The sequence below is a fragment of the Nilaparvata lugens genome, chromosome 8 (genome assembly GCF_014356525.2).
Source record: "Nilaparvata lugens isolate BPH chromosome 8, ASM1435652v1, whole genome shotgun sequence".
In the NCBI taxonomy this organism is placed as follows: Eukaryota; Metazoa; Arthropoda; class Insecta; order Hemiptera; family Delphacidae; genus Nilaparvata; species Nilaparvata lugens.
In genome coordinates this window covers 48,097,870-48,115,945 of record NC_052511.1, presented here as the reverse complement: position 1 = coordinate 48,115,945, position 18,076 = coordinate 48,097,870, and positions in this window count along the sequence as shown.

The window sequence follows — 18,076 nt, the reverse complement described above, 5'->3', positions numbered from 1 at the left end:
AAAATAGACAAGTGAAGAGTGAGAAGATGATGAAGAAGGAGAGCGTGTGAGAGACAGGGAGGAAAAGAGAGAGATAGAGATTGATGAGTACTTTATGTAGATTAAAATAATACTTGCTTATACGAACGGGATAGGAAAATCATGTTTGACGCATCATCACGTCTGAACTACTGGACTTGTTAACTTGAAATTTTGCATATAGATTACTAGTAGTTCTGTGAACAGAAGACCTCACGCAGTATTCTCATTCACAAGACAGTACCTGATTGAAACTATAGACCTTATGGGAATACAGCAATAGACTGGCTTCTCCACACATCAGTGTAATCACTTGTCAGCTGATTTATGATGAATAATTCTATAGTCTGATTTTTACTCTAATATTGGCGTATGAAGGAGGCTCCTTTTTCCTTTCATATTGTCCTTGGAATGCAAAATTTCCAAAAACCTTGTATATACGTCGACGCGCAATTAAAAAAGGAACATGCCTGTCAAATTTCATGAAAATCTATTACCGCGTTTCGCCGTAAATGCGCAACATAAAAGCATATACACATTTTAACATTCAAACATTCAAACATTCAAACATTCAAACATTCAAACATTCAAACATTCAAACATTCAAACATTCAAACATTCAAACATTCAAACATTCAAACATTCAAACATTCAAAATTCAAACATTCAAAATTCAAACATTCAAACATTCAAACATTCAACATTCAAACATTCAAACATTCAAACATTCAAACATTCAAACATTCAAACATTCAAACATTCAAACATTCAAACATTCAAACATTCAAACATTCAAACATTCAAACATTCAAACATTTAAACATTAAGAGAAATGCCAAACCGTCGACTTAAATCTTAGACCTCACTTTGCTCGGTCAATTAATTAACCGATAATGGTTATAGGCCTATTTTCAATATTTCAAAATTTCACTACATCAAGTTTTCAGTTTGTCAAGTTTCAAAATAGATCCTTGCAAAGCACAGGCTACCTGCTAGTATAAGAATAAAAGGCGTATAAATATAAATGAGAAACATTTATCTAAAGTAGAATAACAGCAAACCACAGCAAAGCAGAATGAAAAGAACAAGAATAAAAAATGAAGAACAATACTGAGAAGAAGGAGAACACTAATGAGAAACGAAATGAGAAGAAGTTAGAGATTGAAGAAAGAAGTGAAAGAAAATGGAAAACTTTCTGCTGAACTCAACTTTCAACCCATCTTATGTTTTGTCAGTCTTTCAGTTTTCATTATCTCCAAAGCAGTATCACTTCCTAACTGTCAGTATATCTCATGAAATTTCATCAATGCTTTCCATACATCTAATGCTGACTGTAGTGAGAGATTCTCGCTCTGAGCGAGACAAAAGCAAGGGTCTATTGTGGGGTTTAATTAATTTTATTGCTGCGTTTAAGCACACACAATGAACCTCACAGTCTGTGGTTTGAATCTCTGCCTCTCCTAGGGTTTAATGATCACCTTTGTGTAGCAGACTCTGCGATTTAACGCAGTTAAGTTCCTCATGAAACTGTCAGCTCTATATTCATCAGTCAAGATTTAATCTAATGATTCAAAAAGATTGTTTTGCTCCAATCCACATAATTTTCCGACCGAAATTTTCACTAGTAGTTCTGTGAACAGTACACCTCAGGTAGAGAGTTAGTGGGGAGGATATTTTTAATATTCTTTCCGAAGAATGGACATTGATATGTCCAAAGCTCCGCCAATTTATTTAGATGCATAACAATATGATTATTATCTATAGTTATTATATTACAAATTGCTTTATCATATCATGTACAGTTCAATAATCATTTTCTTAGTCTATATTATGTAAATTCATCTATAATTTTGCTGTATTGTAAGCTATTGTATATAAGTGTATAAGCCAGTATATATTGTAATCTACATAAATAAAGTACTCAATCAATCAATCAATCAATCAATCAATCACCTCACGCAGTTTTCTCATACAATAGTATCTGGTGTCACCTGTTCACCGGCTTCTGCAGACATCTGTGTAATGCATGCAATGAATAATCCACTTGTCAGCTGATTGATTATAAATAATTCTATAGTTTGATTCAATACAATGTACTCTAGGTACCTTGGTCTGATCAATCCTATCTTCAGAGTAGATGATATTATACGATATATTATGTGCAATTAGGTTTTATAATCAGTTACTGTTACATACTAGTAGTTCTGTGAACAGTAAACCTCGCGCTCAGTGAGTTACATTGACCTGTTGTTAAGTTTTCTCAAAAATTAATGAATAATCTATCAATTCGAAATGTCTAGAAAAAATCCTAAATAAACATAGAGCTTTCTGTCCTATCGTACCGTGACGTGTCATCCCGGAATGTGAGTGTGAGCGCTGTTATCAGGTCTGGCTGCAACTGTCTACAACGTTGATGGAAAGATACATTTTCAAAATTATCGATGTTTTTGAACGGGTAGTATTATAGTCAACTGTCTACTAACGTTGATGGAAAGATACATTTTCAAGATGCTCGATATTTTTAAACGGGTAGTATTATAATCAAAGACCTTAAAGATGAATAGACTCACATGCAGCACTAGTGTCGTACTTGGAATTGAAATCGGCCATTGAGGGGGCAACCTATAAGATTATTACATACCAATGCCTTTGTAATCTATAATATTACAAATATATAGTTATAATATCTCGTGCTAAAATACCCCGATGGCGGTCTTCAATTTCAAGTGAGAGTTATCATTGGGAAGGCATAGGCATTGTGGGTCTATAATCTCTTCAAGGTCTTTGATTATAATAGTCCACTAGACAGCTGATTTATGATGAATAATTCAATATTCCGATTTTTACTCCAATATTGACGTATGGAGGAGGCTCCTTTTTCCTTTTATATTATCCTTGAAATGCAAAATTTCCAAAAACCTTGTATATACGTCGACGCGCAATTTAAAAAGGAACATACCTGTTAAATTTCATGAAATTCTATTACCGCTTTTCGCCGTAAATGCGCAACATATAAACATTTAAACATTAAGAGAAATGCCAAACAGTCGACTTGAATCTTAGACCTCACTTCGCTCGGTCAACAAATCGTAATTTGTCTTTGGCAATAAATTGATTTTTATTTGATTTGTTTGAGTGATTTCGGAGTATGGAGGAAATTCCTTTTCCTTTCATATTATCCTTAAAATGCAAAATTTCAAAAACCCTTGTGTATACATCAAAAAAGAAATTTACAGTTAAAAAGGAATATTCCTGCCAAATCTCATAGGAGTCTATCAACACGTTTGGCCGTAAATGCTTTAAGGTGCGTACAGATATACGCGCCTCCAACACGCTCCGCGCACGCTCTGCAATCGCTCCACGCACGCTCCGCACTCGCTCCGATCATGAACGTTACGGGAGATGTTAGCTCTTCCCGCGTTCCACTCTTGCTCCCCGGTCGATCATCAATCGATCTGGTCGAGTGACGTTCGATTACGGAGCAGAGCGAAAGTCTGTACGCAGCTTAACATACATACAGCCAGACGAAAGAGAATTCGAGTTAAAACATAGACCTTACTACGTTTGGTCAATTAATTGAAGAAATCTTCGAAATAAATTGACGAAAACTAACCAAATTCCTTCGTTTTTTTACAGATGGAGGACGAAAATCCAGCTTGAAATCGACCCCTCCGCGCAGTCAGAGCTCGCTTCACGTGCATTTCCCCCCCCGAGAGCACCCTCATCAGTGTCACCATGATCCCCCCGCCCCCCCGAGAAGATGACTGCACTGAGAAGTCTCAAAAAAGTCCTTTTTTGCTGCTGTTCCGGTGGAGGAGATGGAGGAGTAGAAGGGGGAGAAGACGACAACAATGCCGCTGCAACTTCCTGAGACGAAGATGCCTCGGATGAAGAAGGAGAAGGTGAGGGGGTGGAAAGACAGGATGAGGATGAGGAGAAGGAGAAGGGTGGGGTTAGTGAGGACAAGATGCAAAACAAAATTGACGAGGAAGCGTGAGACTGTGATATATAAGTGAAAATAAAAGTGAGAATAAGTAGAAAAAAACTTCAAGCTGGGAAGGAAATAAGTGAAACATTATTAGAAAAAGACTATAAGTTAAGAAGGTTACAAAATAATGAAAAACTGTACAAAATATTTTATTACTAGCATAGATAAACAATAGGGTAAGTAGATATCCCATGTTATAGGGAATTTATGTCGCAACTGTTACTGTTATCTCAAGCCGATTACTGTCGATTATTGTCAATTTTTATTGTTTTGTTGGGGTGAGAGTGTATGAACGGCACAATTTGAAAGACTATCAGCGTTACACAGCTGCATAGGAAAGAGCTACGTGAACTATCGGCTTGGGATAACAGTAAAAGTTGCGACATAAACGCCCTATACCATGGGATATCTACTTACGCTATCGTTTCTCTATGTTACTAGTCTCCGAGATTCACTTTAGACAATGAGCTTTTTTTCTGAGGGTGATGCACACAAAAGCTCTAGGCTTGTGCGTGGGAAATTTCATGCTTCCCATCCAACCAATGCTCAGGCCCGGTTGCACAGATGCCTGTTAAATTTTAATCGTGATTAAATGCCACCTGAACCAATCAGAGAAGACTTCTTCTCAAAATATTCTCCCCTGATTTGTTCTCGTGACATATCATCATTTTTTTTAATTTAACAGGCTTTTGTACAACCGGGCCTGAGAGTTTTAAGTGTATTTAACTATTTAGGTGTGTACAGACGTATGCGCCACGAACAGGCGCACTTTTCATTAGCTGATGCTAATCAAATAATGTTTAATGATTTATCAAATGATTAAATGATGTTCATGCTCTATGCTGATGTAATTATCTGTATCTTACTGTTTCTGTACAAAATAAACATATTAAATAAGCTTAGCATCAGCTGATAGAAAGCGAAATGCGTGAGTTCATGACGCATAAGTCTGTACACGCACCTTAAAGGTAGGCGCACACAGATCGTCATCGGACGGACGGCACGCATCGGACGGATCGGACGATTAGATTTGATGCGTTGTTTTTAATTGGAGTGCGCATACCTATCCGTATGCGTATCCGTATAGGTATGCGCACTCCAATTGAAAACAATGCATCAAATCTAATCGTCCGATCCGTCCGATGCGTGCCGTCCGTCCGATGACGATCTGTGTGCGCCTACTTTAACACAGATAGTATGAAAAGCAAAAGACAGATTCGAATTGTGACAAATTGGGAATTATCTGTGAGTTTAGTGAGAAATTTGATGGAACGATATTAGAGAAATATTTGATCAAATGATTTTTCAAAAAAATGGTAAAATTTGTCATAAAGGGTCCAATACCGTACCATTCACCCCCCCCCCCAATCAGCTAGTAGTGTTCTTAGATTAATTTGGTATATACAGTAATTTCTAAGGCCCGATTTCACAACAGCCGGTTGAATTTTAACCGTGATTAAATTCACGAGAACCAATCAGAGAATGCCTTTCTGATAAGACGGCTTCTCTGATTGGTTCTCGTGGAGTTAATCACGGTCAAAATTTAACCGACTTCTGTGCAACCGACACTAAGTGAAGAAAGTTCCAAGATTTGTTTCAACTAAAACATTCAAATAGGACATCGAATACAATGGACTCTCAATTTGCAAGAATCAATCAGATTGCAAAATTAATTGAAAAGCAGTCGTAAGGTCATTTCAGAGGCCCTGAAATTGATCAGTTGCGACCTGAAAACTCTGACACCAGACCTGAGCCAGCCAGGTCACTCGATATTATTATTATTATTCGAAGAGATCTTGTATGACTGTAAGTAGATTTGAAAATTGCAATTGACTGCAATTCTTCAGATTAATGATTTTTCTTCTAGATCAATGATTTGATGTGAGCTAATGATTTAATGATGACTGTATAATGAATGTAATGATTTAATGACTAATGATGACTAATGATGACTGTATAACAAAGGTCTGGAAAATTATCTTGAAATCAGAAAAACTAATCAATTTCAAGATAAATAAGAGGAGGCCTCACCAAAAAGTTAATTCTGGAGAATTATATTGTACAATATATTCGAAGACTATTTGTATGATCGTCAGTAGATTCAATTTCCAGCCTATGTTGATTTAGCTGTGGATACCTATTTGATAAGACAATACCTCTAGATATTGTGAATATTTATGTAGTTTTGTACGTGTATATTGATATATTGTATGTTAAAAATAGGATAAGAATAACTCCCATTCGATGGACAGAGTCCATGTTTGGATATTAAATTTTATTTATGTAAATACTAGATCTATTCATTGTTCTGCGATGAAAGGCATTCATTCCATGATTGTATACGAATACGTGTTTCGGATGGACACGTTGAGCCGTCGGTCCCGGCTGCCTAAAAAGCAGTCGTTAGGTCATGTCAGAGGCCCTGAAATTGATCAGTTGCGACCTGAAAACTCTGACACCAGACCTGAGCCAGCCAGGTCACTCGATATTATTATTATTATACGAATACTTGATGTATTCAAAAAATGTTCAAATAATTCCTTTTTTGTCAAGAGCTACTTATTTTGAATCTAAACTGTGAGCATAGGACACAACAGTATATCAAGAGTATAAAATTGTATAGACAATTATTGTATAAGATTTCTTTCATATCTCTGATGTGAGCTACTTTCAAATTATCCATTCTTGAGACAATAGAGATGCAATTTTTTCTCTCTTTTGTAGTGATGTAGATGTTGAAGCATAAAAATATCAATTATGTACCTCATGATAAATTTTATGGGACTAAAATACAGTATTGAATGAAAAAGACTAAGAAATTGTCAAAAAACCACTGATTCATAAAATATTACTATTATTATAACTCTCCTCTCTGATTGTACTCAATGTATAATAGATTTAGCTGCATTCAGCTATACAACCTTTCTCTACATATTTCCTTATTGTCTGTATTTTTCTAGCTGACGGTGATACCCACATACGCCATAGTCTTGTGCGTGGTTGATGGGAGAAATAGTTATAAGATGATTATTACGACGTAATTATACTCATCAAGGTGAAAATTCCAATATCAATAATGAATTTATTCATAATTCATAATAAAAGAGATATTTTTACAAATAAAAATAATAATTAATAGTTTTTGGCGTGGCTGGAAAAAGAAGCCTTGAGCTCCAGCCACGAGTTCTAAAAATAAAAAATACATTTTTTTATCTAATATGAAAGATCAAATTCAGGGAAGTCATGAAGTCATTCACAACATACAATTTCATTTCTAGATGGAATCTAAATTCCTTCCACTATCCTACGTGATTCAATTTGCTGAGCTTGAAAAAATTATCTGATAACTTATTTCATTAAAATTTATTTATTGACATGTCCATAGGAATCATTAGAGCCAATTATTAATCTTCCTTCATTGAATAAACTATTAGAAAGTAGAGAAGATTTCTATCATAGAATATTATCAGTAGAAATTACATTTCTCCATGCAAATAATCCTCATTTATATAAGACTGATAAATCATCGACGTTTTTTAATTTCTACAATAAAGTTCTCAAGCTTTTGCATTATCATAATATAATAATATATTATTGTGAAGCCAGGACTTCTGAACAATCTGGCTTGAAAATTGTAAATAGATTAATAAAATATTACATAAAATTTATCAAATACGGATTTATAAATGTGATAGTAGATGACTTCTCGAGAGAATTAAATAAAAATTATTGTTCCTTATAGTGTGTCAGATTCATTGAAAACTTCTACCCTTACTAATCTTATTACTTTACTATAGTGAGGTCCACGTTATAATGGCTGTAAAAAAGAGGATAACAATGTTGTCAATTCACTGTTTATTGCTTTTGAAGGGGCGTATTCAAGGATCCAAAGATTCAAAGAACCCCACACATCAACCGGAACTTATTGTGTTCCCAAGTAGTATGTTAGTTAGGCAAACCAATACCCATGTCCTTTACAAGAACCAGGAGTTTTCCCTATACTAACATTCCATTCATCACCTGGTTGCAATCCTTGTCGCAATCCAGTGTGATATGCTTGGCAGTCTCTTCAGACTGATTAGTCCTCGTGACCTACGTGAGTTCCACTCCTGGCCTTCTTTGTAGGTCCTTCCGCTGAGGAAGTGGCGGCCAAGTTGCCTCTAGGGCGCCCAGCCACCCTTGACTCACATTTGTGCCTGGAGTTTCACTCTGGTCTCTTGGGTTTTCTTTTTCCCCTCCGAAACTCTGCAGGGTCAAAAGCCTGACCTCTCCCAAGAAGTTTTGCCTGAATGACCACCCTTCTTCGAGCAGTAGTGAGGTTTGGTATCTCCACCCACAACTAGTGACCTACGTGAGTTCCACTCCTGGCCTTCTTTGTAGGTCCTTCCGCTGAGAGAGGGGACGCCAAACTGCCTCTAGGGCGCCCGGCGCCCGGCTACCCTCGATTCAGCCTCTTCACCCTTTTTTGTGCCTGGAGTTCCACCCATCTCTGGTCTCTTGGGCTTTTCTTTTTGCCCCTCCGAAACTGCCCTGATGAGGCAGATCCAGTGGGTTTGAAGGCAAGGCAACTTCTGGAGCTGCCTTGAGGTCCATTTTTGTCGCCTCCTACAACAAGCATGGAGACTGTGGGTGAATTCTGGTATTGAACAGATTCTTGAGTACGACTATCGACTCAAAGCTCCACCAACCCACAGGGGATTTCACTGCCACATCTATTGAGAAAATACCGTTATATCTGATGTAGTATTAACTGTTCATAAGTGATCAATTATATTCCATTTGACAAGAAAATATATTCAATTTGATATTAACTATTTTATTTAATCAATGACATTCCTGAAAAAAATATCCGGCAACGTTGCAGAGCTATAAGAGGATAGTACTATCTGCGTTGTCGAATGATAGACAAGGATAGCAACACCAATCTTGATCTAATACTGTCATTATAACGTGGACCTCACTTTAAGTTAAATGCGCAGTTAATATATGAACACTGCTTCACAGATTCATGGAGCTCTATTTCGAAGGTTTGTTTCAAAGGACCAGAAACAAAGAGAAATCAATCAAGGTTCCAGCGCTGTTACCAAACCTATTTCTTGAAGTTTCAGCTTCACAGTAAGGCTTCAGATAATTGAAATTCAACTCGAAACTCCATTAATTTTCTTGACAATGAGCTGAATAAACATAATGAGCAAGATGTGTGTCACAGTGAAAGGTTGCCACGAGAAAGAGAGGAGAAAAGCGTTGCCGATTCTCTGTCTTGTCACTGCCTTCTATTGAGGATAGCTCATACTTGTATTTACAAAGCTATTAATTGTTAACAATGAGTTGGAAGATCATAATAGAGTGAGGTTCACGTCATACTGGCTGTGGGGAAAGAGAGGAGAAAAGCGAAGCCGATTCTCTGCCTTGTCACTGCCTTCTATTGAGGATAGCTCATACTGGTATATACAAAGGTATTAATTGTTAACAATGAGTTTTGATTATACAATAGAGTGAGGTTCACGTCGTACTGGCTGTAGGGAAAGAGAGGAGAAAAGCGTTGCCGATTCTCTGCCTTGTCACTGCCTTCTATTGAGGATACCTCATACTGATATTTACAAAGCTATTAATTGTTAACAATGAGTTGGAATTTCATAATAGAGTGAGGTTCACGTCATACTGGCTGTGGGGAAAGAGAGGAGAAAAGCGTAGCCGATTCTCTGCCTTGTCACTGCCTTCTATTGAGGATAGCTCATACTGGTATATACAAAGCTATTAATTGTTAACAATGAGTTGGAAGCTCATAATAGAGTGAGGTTCACGTCATACTGGCTGTGGAGAAAGATAGGAGAAAAGCGTTGCCGATTCTCTGTCTTGTCACTGCCTTCTATTGAGGATAGCTCATACTTGTATTTACAAAGCTATTAATTGTTAACAATGAGTTTGGAATACATAATAGAGTGAGGTTCACGTTATAATGGCAGTGGAGAAAGGTAGGAGAGGAGTATTGCCGATTCTCTGCCTTGTCACTGCCTTCTATTGAGGATAGCTCATACTAGTATATACACAGCTATTAATTGTTAACAACGAGTTGGAAGTATATAATATAGTGAGGTCCAAGTTATAATGGCAGTGAAGAAAGGTAGGAAAGCAGTGCAGCGTAGCCGATTCTATGTCTTGTCACTGCCTTCTATTGAGGATAGCTCATACTGATATTTACAAAGCTATTGATTGTTGACAATGAGTCGGATGTATATAATATATAGTGACGTTCACATTAAAATGGCAGTAAAGAGATGAGAGAACAGCTTTGCCGATTCTTTGCCTTGTCACTGCCTTCTATAGAGGATAGCTGATACCGGTATATCTGATGAAATATTAACTGTTCATTCTTGTTGATGAAATGATCAATCATATTTTATTTGTCAAGGAAATATATTCTTCAATGATTGAATAATGAATTCTCATAATTGAGATGAAATTTTTTGTTATTGAATTATAATCCCACATTGTAAAGAGCGATCTGGCATCGTTGCAGAGCTAGAAAAGGATAGCGCTTTCAGCTTTGTCGCATGATAGACTAGGATAGCAACACCAATGTTAATCAAATACTGTCATTATAACGTGGACCTCACTATAGGAAGATGATACAAAGATGATACGAAGATAAAACAAAGGTGATACGAAGATGATACAAAGATGTAACAAAGATGATACAAAGAAAATAAACAAGGATAGCAACACCAATGTTGATCAAATACTGCCATTATAACGTGGACCACACTAAAAATCTACTTAGCGGAAATATTTGAGGACTGTCAATTTTGTGAGTTGAAGAACTACAAGACTTAACCTATTTCGGACTATGTGTTATCTAAATTTGGGAGAGGAATAGCACAAGGTTACCTTATTTTTCCTCTCCCTATCATTCCGATAATGTACTTATTTTATGAATGAATAAATAATAAAGAATAGAAAGATGATATTAAATGATACGAGGATGATAGACAAGGATAGCAACACCAATGTTAATCAAATACTGTCATTATAACGTGGACCTCACTATAGAAAGATGATACAAAAATCTGGTGTGGCGCACTCACACAACTTTCCTCGCCGTTATGAAAATTGATCACTGACGCTAGTGTTCCCGCGCATCTCAAGTCTACTATTCAAATATTTGAGCCAGCTGGTGACAGGGAAATAACGCTGGAGACACACATGAGTCTGCTATCTCTTCATAGTGAATGATTTAATAGAATCAACAATAATTTGCATTGAATAATCACATTTTCTCGAATTCAAAGCTTATTTTCAATTTTAGGTGAGAATGTTACTGAACATTAATTGTAGAGATTTTCATGCTCAATCTACTCCACTTGATTTTTTTTTATTTCAATTGTATCTGAAGCCTGATAATTGGGATTCTATCTGCATTGATGGGCGGAGCTCCTGAATTTTTACAGATATGGACTTGTGCAGTTGATAGAGCTTATCGATGACTATTTTAGGTATGAATTTGATCAAATCGTTGGAGCTGTTTCCGAGAAATCGCAAAAACCCTGTTTTTGACAACATTCTCGCCATTTTAGCCGCCATCTTGGATTGCATTTGATCGGAATTGTTCGTGTCGGATCCTTATAGTGTAAGACGTTAAGTTCCAATTTCAAGTCATTCCGTTACTGGGAGATGAGATATCTTGTACACACCACACACACACACACACACACACACACACCCACACACACACACACACACACACACACACACACACACACCACCACACACACACACACACACACACACATACAGACCAATACCCAAAAACCAGTTTTTTGCACTCAGGGACCTTGAAACGTATAGAAATTTAGAAATTGGGGTACCTTAATTTTTTTCGGAAAGCAATACTTTCCTTACCTATGGTAATAGGGCAAGGAAAGTAAAAATGATATGAAATGATACAAAGATGATACAAGGATGATAGACAAGGATAGCAACACCAATGTTACTATCGTACTACGTATCAAACGTGGACCTCACTATATGTACGCTGAGGCGTTGAATTGAATACGAAGGTTTGATTCATTTTCTAATTTTTGTGAGTCTTCATATAGCTTCATATTGTCATCGTTCCTTATTGATAACATCAATACATCGCTACCCAATCGATCAATGCTAACAGTCTGAAAATTTCAGATCCATTTAATGGATCTCTTTTTAACCATAGAGTAATAGAGTTGAAAAAGATAGACTGTTGAATAGCAGGGTGAATACACTCTGATGGATACATCGTGAGAAGTCAATAAACTTCGAGTAGAGAGGCCTATAGTGAAGTCCACGTTATAATGGCAGTGGAGAAAGATAGGAGGACGACGTTGCCGATCCTCTGTCTTGTCAATAGAATGCATTGAAATAGTTATTTGTATATATCTAGAGTGATGAGTGCTGTTTTTTCTCCCTGAGGGAAAAGTTTGAAGCCGAGGCGAAGCCGAGGGCAACAATTTTCCTGAGGGAGAAAAAACATTTTTCACTCGTGATATAGACAACATTTTTCCTCTACCTACATTTTTATAAAAACTGCAAATAAAATAATTTTTTCCTCCACCTACTGTCTAAAGTACTTACTTTACTCCCTGAAACCTATACTAAAGTTTCACTTTTCGCTCTCGGTAGTAAAAACAGAAAACTCCCTAGGAGTAAAAGTGACTCCATTTAAATAACATGGGGAGCGTCTCTATTATTTGAAACTTACATTGTAATAGGTTAGAAGGTCTAAGCTCAGATGGGAAAGCATAATAGAGGTTCTGTCATTGAGTCAACTGAATTCAATACCACAACCAGAAATTTGATCAACTCATGAATATATGTTTGTATGATAATTATTATATTCTTAATATTAGTAGACGATAAAAATTTATACAATTTTAAAAATATTTTATTCTATTCAAATACCAGCCAACAAATATTTTTGATCTGCAATTCAAATCTGAACCGCGTGATCTGGAGTCAACCATTTTTGGTAGCTGCTCAGCTGATATAATTGTTACAACTTTTGCCGATAGATAGCGCAATCGGCAGTGCCAATCAGACGACCGGTTTTTAGGTTTTAGATTTAGGTTATGTTGTTAGGAATCATTGCCACCAATACGTAAGTTATTATTATTTGCAGTTTCTATAAAAAAATGTAGATGAAGGAAAAATGTTGTGTAAATCACGAGCGAAAAATACGTTTTCTCCCTCGGGAAAATTGTTGCCCTCGGCTTAGCCTCACTAACTTTTTCCCACAGGGAGAAAAAGTCATACTTTTCACTCTAGATATACAAATAACTATTAAAAACGTACGTGACCAAACAATGTGTTACAACATAATCTAAAAAGTAAACAGAAACAGCTGGCTTGTTATCACAGTTCTCCGCCGATAGCGCTATCTGTCGACAAAAGTTGTAACAACAATGGCCGCCACAACTACAGCTATGATGAAGTTCCTGTTTCAAATTTGATTAGTTATTAAGGAATATTCGTTGGCTGGTATTTTGAATAGCATGGGATATAACAAAATATTTATACATCTATTTAGTATAGTGATATGAAGTTTGTAATAATTTTAGCATACAAACATATATTTCATATGTTGATCAAAACTGGTTGAGGTATTGAATTTAATTAGCTCAATGACTGACTACTCTATATGCTTCCTCATCTGAGCTTAGACCTTCTTACCTATTACAATGTAAGTTTTTAAAATAGAGATGCTTCCAATGTTATTTAAATGGAGTCACTTTTCCTCCCTAGGGAGTTTTTCTGTGTTTTACTACCGAGAGCGAAAAAGTGACACTTCAGTATTATGTTTCAGGGAGTAAAATAAGTACTTTAGACAGTAGGTGGAGGAAAAATGAATTCTAACAGTCACAGGGTTACATTGTTATCGTCAAAACACTACTATAGTGCGGTCCACGTTATAATGGCAGTGGAGAAAGATAGGAGAAAAACGTTAACGGTCCTCTGTCTTGTCAATGCATTCTATAGACGGTAGCTGATACAGGTTTATTGATGTAATATTAACTGTTCATACTTACTTTCTCTTTACTTTAGTTGGCTCTACAGTCCTGGATGGACCTTGACCTCCTCAACACAATGCGTCCAATCGTCTCTTCTCTGGGATCTTTGCCGCCAGTTGTTGGATATGCCCAGCGCACGCAGATCACCTATCACATCATTTTATCCATCTCGTTCTCGGTCTTCCTCTCTTTCTCGTCCATCCAGCAGTCTAAGTTGTGTCGTTTCCATATTCATTCTCACCACATGTCCAAGCCATTCCATCCCTCTTGCCTTAATAAATCTTACAATATTTCCTTCCTCTATAGCCTCATCGATTTCGCTGTTATGTCTGGTTCTCCAAACCTCTCCATCACATAGTGGTCCCCAGATCCTTCGATACATCTTTCTCTCGAATGACATCAGTGCTCTTTCATCCCTGCTCAGCAATGTCCATGTCTCTGCTCCATATGTCACAACCGGTCGGACTAACGTCTTGTACATTTTCACTTTAGTTGCTCTAACTGTATTAACTGTTCATTCCAGTTTAAAATAATCAATCATATTTTATCAAGCAAGAAATTATATTTTCCAAGTATTGCATAATGAATTTTCATAACTGAGATGAAATATTTTGTTAATTAATTATTAATTCTACATTGTTTAAAGACGATCTGGCATAAGAGCAAAGCGAGAAAGAGATAGCGCTATCCGCTTTGTCGAATGATAGACAAGGATAACAATACCATTGCTAATGAAACACTGCCATTATAACGTGGACCTCACTATAGAGAGATTCTCATTCATCTCATACTGTCAGAATTGTTTGCATGGGAACCATCGATGTGACTTATGAGAAATAATGAATGTTCAAATTGAATTTCACTATATACGGAATTCGTTCATAGTCTTTGTTCATAGTTACAAATTATCTACACTTTACAGATTGATTGAACATTTTCAAATAATTAAGATCACAGTACTCTCCCTCATAGTTAAATTTCAGTAAAGTCTGATTTCTATTAGTAGATTTAGTAGTAGAGTTCCCTGGGCAAGTACTAACTATCTTGAGAACTCTCCCAATGAAAACGTCCATGGTAGAGTACTAGTTACTTTCCTTGCCCTACTACCATAGGTAAGGAAAGTATTGCTTTCCAAAAAAAATTAAGGTACCCTAATTTCAAGTTTTCTATACGTTTCAAGGTCCCCTGAGTCCAAAACATGATTTTTGGGTGTTGGCTGTGTGTGTGTTTGTGTGGTGTGTGTGTGTGTGGTGTGTGTGTGTGTGTGTGTGTGTGTGTGTGTGGTCTGTGTGTGTGTGTATGTGTGTTTGTGTGTATGTGTGTATGTCTGTGAACACGATAACTCCATTCCTAATCACCGATTGACTTGAAATTTCAAACTTAAGGTCCTTATACCATGAGGATCTGACAATAAGAAATTCAATAAAATTGAATTCAAAATGGCGGAAAAAATGGCGGATGATTACTAAAAAACCATGTTTTCACGGTTTTTCTCGAAAACGGCTCTAACGATTTTCTTCAAATTTATACCATGGATAGCTATTTATAAGCCCTATCAACTGACATGAGTCTCATTTCTGGAAAATTGCAGGAGCTCCGTAATATTCTTTTGAAAATATGCGGATACTCACTAAGAAACCATGTTATTCACGGTTTTCTCGAAAACAGCTTCAACGATTTCCTTTAAATTCATACCATGGATAGCTATTTATAAGTCCTATCAACTGACATGAGTCTCATTTCTGAGAAAATTGCAAGAGCTAAGTAATATACTTGAGAAAAATGGCGGATAATTACTAAAAAAAAACATGTTTTTCACGATTTTCTCAAATTAACTTGACCGATTTTTTTCAAATTTATGCTCTTTATAGTTATTTATCAGCTCTATTAACTGGCATGAGTCTCCTTTCTGGGAAACTAATGGGGGGTCTACCCCATCCTTGAGAAATAGACTTTGTAACCTCCTTCTCGTGCATGAGGTAGGTAGGTAGAGCAGTTCATAAAAAGAACACATAGTCGAGATATTTCATCTGTAGAACAGCTGTTTTGACGACTTTAAAAAAATTACGACTAAAAAATAATCATCGAATTTCACAATTTACACAAAGGAAAAAGTACTCTGAAAACAATTATATATACACATAAATACAAAAGTCTGATCGTAGTTTCAATTATGAGCAAGGAAAGTTGTGTGAGTGTACCACACCAGATTTTTTTTAGTAGATTAGAGTGGGATAGTACTCTACCAATTAAAACGTTCTTGGTAGAGTAGAGTCATGGTGGAGTACTAGTTTATAATAGAGTAGAGTGGGATAGCACCGTGGGATAGTACTCTACCACTTGCCTTCCCCCACCGCCGCTTCTCACTCTACTCTAACACTACTATGCCAATGAAAACAGTCTCGAGCTAGTAGAGTAGAGTCATGCCGTAGGCTATCAAGTTTGAGAAGTATTGTTGTTTATTAAAAAGTAAATTGAAATTGAAATTTATTCTACAAATAATTTTACAGACATATCACAAAATAATAACAGTAATAAAGTTAACAAAAGTACAACATTACAGAAGTATACAGTGCAATAAAATTAACAAGATTATGTGATAATAAAATTAATCGAGCAATGTGATAATGAAATTTCTCAATAATAAAAAGGTATTAATTTATTGAAATGTGTTAATAAGTGTTAATTTATTAAAAAGTATCGATATTTTAAGGTTAGCTCTGTACACTGGACAACACACTTTAACTACTATTCTCAACTGTATTGAAAACAGTCAGGCGGGATGCACACCGGAGAAACACATTTCGTGAAGCCCTCTTTCATGATACTTGTTTCATGCAATCCGTTTCACTTGTGCATGCATACAAAAGAAACGTTCCCTGCTTAATCTTATCAGTTGATTGCGAGCAACTTTCGTTCCACGTGTCCTGAAACTTTTTTCACAAAATGCGTTTCTGAGGTGAGCATGCCGCTTCTTTTGTATGCATGCGCGAGTGAAACGGATTGCATGAAACTCGTTTCATGAAACATTCCCTGCTTAGGCAGGATGCACACCGGAGAAACGCGTTTCGAGAAAAAAGTTTCAGGAAACGTGAAATGAAAGTTGCTCCCAATCGACTGATAAGATTAAGGCGGGATGCACACCGGAGAAACACATTTCGTGAAGCCCTCTTTCATGATACTTGTTTCATGCAATCCGTTTCACTTGTGCATGCATACAAAAGAAACGGCATGCTCACCTTAGAAACGCATTTTGTGAAAAAAGTTTCAGGACACGTGGAACGAAAGTTGCTCGCAATCAACTGATAAGATTAAGCAGGGAACGTTTCTTTTGTATGCATGCACAAGTGAAACGGATCTTAATCTTAATCTTAATCTTATCAGTCGATTGCGAGCAACTTTCGTTCCACGTGTCCTGAAACTTTTTTCACAAAACGCGTTTCTCCGGTGTGCATCCCACCTAAGCAGGGAACGTTTCTTTTGTATGCATGCGCGAGTGAAACGGATCGCATGAAACAAGTTTCATGAAAGATGGCTTCACGAAATGTGTTTCTCCGGTGTGCATCCCGCCTAAGCAGGGAACGTTTCTTTTGTATGCATGCGCGAGTGAAACGGATTGCATGAAACAAGTTTCATGAAAGATGGCTTCACGAAATGCGTTTCTCCGGTGTGCATCCCGCCTGAACAGGGAACGTTTCTTTTGTATGCATGCGCGAGTGAAAAGGATTGCATGAAACAAGTTCATGAAAGATGGCTTCACGAAATGCGTTTCTCGGTGTGCATCCCGCCTAAGCAGGGAACGTTTCTTTTGTATGCATGCGCGAGTGAAAAGGATTGCATGAAACAAGTTTCATGAAAGATGGCTTCACGAAATGCGTTCTCCGTGTGTGCATCCCGCCTAAGCAGGGAACGTTTCTTTTGTATGCATGCGCGAGTGAAACGGATTGCATGAAACAAGTTTCATGAAAGATGGCTTCACGAAATGCGTTTCTCCGGTGTGCATCCCGCCTGAACAGGGAACGTTTCTTTT